Source organism: Gorilla gorilla, chromosome 6 (assembly GCF_029281585.2).
Source record: "Gorilla gorilla gorilla isolate KB3781 chromosome 6, NHGRI_mGorGor1-v2.1_pri, whole genome shotgun sequence".
In the NCBI taxonomy this organism is placed as follows: domain Eukaryota; kingdom Metazoa; phylum Chordata; class Mammalia; order Primates; family Hominidae; genus Gorilla; species Gorilla gorilla.
The window spans coordinates 33,115,927-33,120,941 of record NC_073230.2 but is presented as its reverse complement, the minus strand read 5'-3'; the positions used below and the strand labels follow the sequence as shown (position 1 = coordinate 33,120,941).

The following is a 5,015-nucleotide window of genomic DNA, read 5'->3' as shown; positions in this document are numbered from 1 at the left end:
GCTTTTGAACTGTTGGACCTACACCAGTGATTTTCCAGGGGCTCTCAGGCCTTCGGCCACAGACTGAAGGCTGCACTGTCAGCTTCCCTACTTTTGAGGTTTTTGGACTCAGACTGCCTTCCTGGGTCCTCAGCTTGCAGACAGCATGTTGTGTGACTTCACCTTGTGATTGTGTGAGTCAATTCTAATAAACTCCCCTTTGTATATACATCTATCCTATTAGTTCTGTCCCTTTAACGAACCCTGACTAATATACCCACTAAACAATATGGGACTTGAAAGCCAGTATTAGTACTGGCTTTAATTTCAAGGCTTTCAAGACCTAATAATTATGTCTTAAACCCTCATCTTTTCTAGAGAATGACTTTATTTCTCATTTGTTAAAAACCTGCCCTAATGTCTTTCTCTTGATGAATGTTCTTAGTTGCTCTAGAGCCAGGGGATCATTGAGGAAATCTTTTGAATTTGATTAAAAATAGTCTGTGTTAAAAATAGAAACTCACAGAATGACATATTAAGCCCTTACCTTCTCTGTATTTTATTAGTAATACATATGGTGAATAAATACAGTTGCTGCCATATAAAGCAATTTTTGGTGCTATTAACATTGTTTTCTGATTTACTATGATATGAGTGTTGATCTGGGGCTGTCACTGGCCTGAAATTAATGGTGTTTACGGTCTAAATTAGGCAGGATGTCACAAGATCTTAAATTCCATAGAGAACAGTGTCTGAGAAATGTGCCTTTTGCTGGTCTCAGTGGAGTAAAGCTTTTGATCTTCTGCATACTTGGATCTGGTTTCCTCCAAAGCCATGTTGCCCACATTGGTGCCAATGGCTAAAGCTGAGTTTTTTAAGGACAGCACTGGCTTAAATTCTTGTTGCATTCAGACCAGTTGCAGTCTTGTCTCTGCTCCCTTCCCCTATGAAGAGTTTGGGGAAGAAACATCATGAAACAATATATATTCCTCCTGAGTACCTGATCCAGAGCTCAGACATTTTTGGAAGTGACTTGGCTTGATCTTTTATCTAACTGTCTAATTTAGAAAACCACAGATTGTCTGAACTTAAAGGGAATCAAAGACAAAACAAGAGTGAGGCGGCTGAGCTACAGACGCAGAGATGCAGATCTTTGCGAAGACCCTCACAGGCAAGACCATCACCCTCGAGGTCGAGCCCAGTGACACCACTGAGAATGTCAAGGCCGAAATTCGAGACAAGGAGGGCATTCCACTTGACCAGCAACGTCTGATATTTGTGGGCAAACAGCTGGAGGATGGCCGCACTCTCTCAGACTGCAACATCCAGAAAGAGTCCATCCTGCACCTGGGGCTGCACCTGTGAGGTGGCATTATTGAGCCTTCCCTCTGCCAGCTTGCCCAGAAATACAACTGCGACAAGATGATCTGCCGCAAGTGCTGTGCTTGCCTGCACACCCGTGCTGTCAACTGCCGCAAGAAGTGAGGCCACACCAACAACCTGTGCCCCAAGAGGAAGATCAAATAAGGCTCTTCCTTCCCCCAAGGGCAGCCTCCTGCCCAGGCCCCATGGCCCTGGGGCCTCAATAAAGTGTCCCTTTCATTGACTGGAAAAAAAAAAAAAGACAAAACAATTCAACACACCTTTTTTTTGCAGTTGATGAAACAGAACTAGAGAGGCTAAGTGGCTCACCCCAGTCAATACTGAATTGGTGACAGAACAAGGGCTAAGCCCAGGGCTCTCATCGGTGGTTTATTTTCTTTCAGCTGCCTGCTGATAGGGAACATTTGTGGGACTTCTTTGAATGCCATCTTGGGAAAATATAGTGAAGTGGGATCAATCCCACCCCAACTGTCTCTCTCTGTTTATGTCTCTCCCTCTCTCTCTTGCACACACATAGACACACAGGGTATTCCAGTCACAGTTCCAACAGCTCTGTGACTTTGCTTGCTCACTTAGTGAGCTAAGGCTCAGGAGTGTACTCTGCTTCAGGGAGATGGTGATACCTGTGCTGGCTGTTGCATGTATTCCACGAAATGATATATGTGGAAGCCCTTCATGAGATGTAAAACCCTATAGCTAGTGTAACAGGGTGGTAGTAACAGAAGATTTTAAAGCAAAGCTCTGAAATGCTTGTTCGCACAGTTTTTTGTATAGGTACAAGAAATCTCATGAGGTTGTGAATCCCGTGGTTTCATTTGCATAATTCATAACTCTGTAATATGATATTGTCTTAACCAAATAGTTAGCCTTCTCCCGGTCTTTTCTTCATCCCTTGCAGTCTTTTAAGCCAAATTCTCAATTTCAGACCTTGCTGGAAGTCCCCTTGGACCTTCGGTTTGTTATTTCAAAGCTAGGATAAAAAGAGTTTAAGATATGGACATGTCTAAGAAAAATATACTTATTGCTTTGGGCCTTTTCTTTCATTCTGTGTTATTTGGCAAGCTTGTTCTATTTGCTTGAGCTGTGGGCTGGGGGTTAGGAGACTGACTGGGTTTTGATCCCTGCTCTGCTCTGTGTCGCTTTGGACCTGGTACTTAACCACTGTAGAAAATAAAAAGGCCGACTCAGTGGACAGCCTGTTTTGGTCAGTTCAGGCTGCCATAACAAAGTGCCATAGGTGGACTGGGAGTTTAAACAACAGAAACGTACTTTTTCACAGTTCTGGTGGCTGGAAAGTGTGAGATGAGGGTGCCACCATGGTTAGGTTGTGCTGAGGGCTCCCTTTCTTGCTTGCAGATGCCCATCTCCTCACTGTGCATTCACACGGCAGAGACAGACAGACAGTTGGCAAAACCTCTAGTGTCTCCTTCTCTCTCTCTCTCTCTCTCCCCGCCCTTTTTTTTTTTTTTGAGATAGGATCTCACTCTGCTACCCAGGCTGGAGTGCAGTGGTGCAACCTCAGCTCACTGCAGCCTCGAGCTCCCGGGCTCAGGAGATCCTCCCACCTCAGCCTCTCTGGTATTTGAGAACACAGGTGCACACTATCATGCCTGGCTAAATTTTTGTATTTTTTGTAGAGACAGGGATTCATCATGTTGCCCAGGCTGGTCTTGAACTCCTTGACTCAAGTCATCCACCCGCCTTGGCCTCCTAAATTGCTAAGATTTGAGGCATGAGCCACCACACCCAGCTGGTGTCTCTTTTTGAAAGGACAGCAGTCCCATCGTGAGGATCTCACCCTCATGATCTCATCTAAACCTAATTATTTCCCCAAGGTCTAATATTCAAATACCATCACATTGGGGGTTGCAGCTCCAAAATATTAATTATTTGAGGGGGAATACAATTTAGTCCATAGCAGGCCCCTTGCAGTCTAAAGGCTGCAAGTCTATATTACATGTGAGGTGTAATGCTAAGTACTGTGCAATACCAGAAAATTTGTAGTATGGAAAATCCAAAATACAGCTCACTCCTCAGGAGCACAGCCTGTTTGGAAAGCAAACATAACACAAAGCAATGTGAGAGGAATCACGCGAAAGGAGCAGAGACAACAAGGGCCTGTAGCAGTTCAGGAGAGAGAAAGAGAGAGATCAATTCCTACTGGAAGAATCAGGAAGGTCTTCCTGGAAGACGTGGTGTTAAGTTGGATTTTGAAAGATGGCAAGATATCCACAGATGACTGTGGGTATGGGGTGAGTGACAGGCAACAAGAACAAAGATGGAAAAATGCTTTTTGGAGAACAGATGAGCCTGAAGCTTAGCAGGGGATAGTCCTGGAAATACTGGTTCAGTCCACCCAGTTCTAAAAGCAAATGTGTGATGACTGGAGAACCTCTTCAGCAAATTAATAAACAAAGTGGGTTTTGGGGGAAATTAACTCAACTACAGAGAGGAGAGTTGCTTAGGGCAGAGAGGAGATGAACAGAGAAGCCAGTTTGGAATCTAGAGATGTGGCTTGTAGATTTCTCTTAAACATCTGGAATGTATATTCAAAAAAAAAAAAATCAAGCCGTGGATTTCTTCACTGCTGGAAAACCACCATCACCCTTCTGGTTTTGGCTTCTGCTTTGGGTGATCAGATTTATTTCCTCTTGTCAAGAGTTATATTCCCTTTGCGTGATAGACAGAGGCTCTGGGTGCATCCGGAGAGGTGTCTGTAGTCAAGACAAGCTGTCATTTCTAAGAGCAGCCGAAACAAGGGCAAGGGCTGGCATTTCACTGGTCCCTGCATACCTCATTTCTGGGAAGGGCAGGAGTGAACTTGGTGGGGCAGGAGAGCCTGAGGCAGACTATGTTCTACATTTTGGGAGCTGTCATCCTCAGGGATGAAAGACTGTCGATTCAGTTTTCAGTACCCTTGACGTCTGCAAGTTGCTTTTGTAGCCTGAAATTCCTCAGGCCTCTTCTGCCTGGTGTAGGAAGGTTGCCACCTTGACATGAACCATCAGACTTGGCTGCCTCACTGTGTCTGGCTGCATGACAGAAGTGCCTCTGCCCTCTGCCCTGATTTTATTTATGGTTGTGTTTCACATGGGCTCAGGACAGTTCTCACAGGTTCTTTACTTAGGTTTCCTTGTTAGTGTCTGTTTCCTGCAAAGCCACTTCAGAATGCTGTTTCCTGGGGACTTTCATGCCCTCTCCCCCGTGGCTGCCCTGAACACCAATTGTCAGAGCTTCCAGTGGTGCCAGAAGATCCCAGGCCCCCTTCTGGACTCACTGTGCTGGAGCCACTCTGTCGTCTCTCCTGGGGCATTGGTGCCTCTGCTCAGGGCCCTGAAGCATGAACCTTCCTCCTTCCAGGTTGCACTCCTCATGCCAATGAACACCCAACCCCTTTGATTCAGAAGTTCTCTAGACATGGCCAGACTCTGAATCCTAGTTTAAGCCAAGCCGATCCTGAGGACTCCCACCCCCACACCAGCCCCTATAAGGCATGTGGCTACTGCACTTTGTTTCTTATCCAGGTGGCAGGACAGGGAAGCAGGTGCTAGAGGCACCAGCAGCACCACTCCCAAGGTGTCAGGGGTGAAATTGTGGCAGAAAGTTGCACAGTTGCATGTCGATGTGAAGTATCCTCCAGGGAAATTTCATTT

The 5,015-nt window shown here is 45.7% G+C and overlaps 1 pseudogene; it reads left to right on the top strand.

Moving 5' to 3' along the window:
- The first annotated feature begins 1,119 nt into the window (after positions 1-1,119).
- Positions 1,120-1,506, top strand: LOC101137593 (ubiquitin-like; annotated as a pseudogene).
- Positions 1,507-5,015: the final 3,509 nt, after the last annotated feature.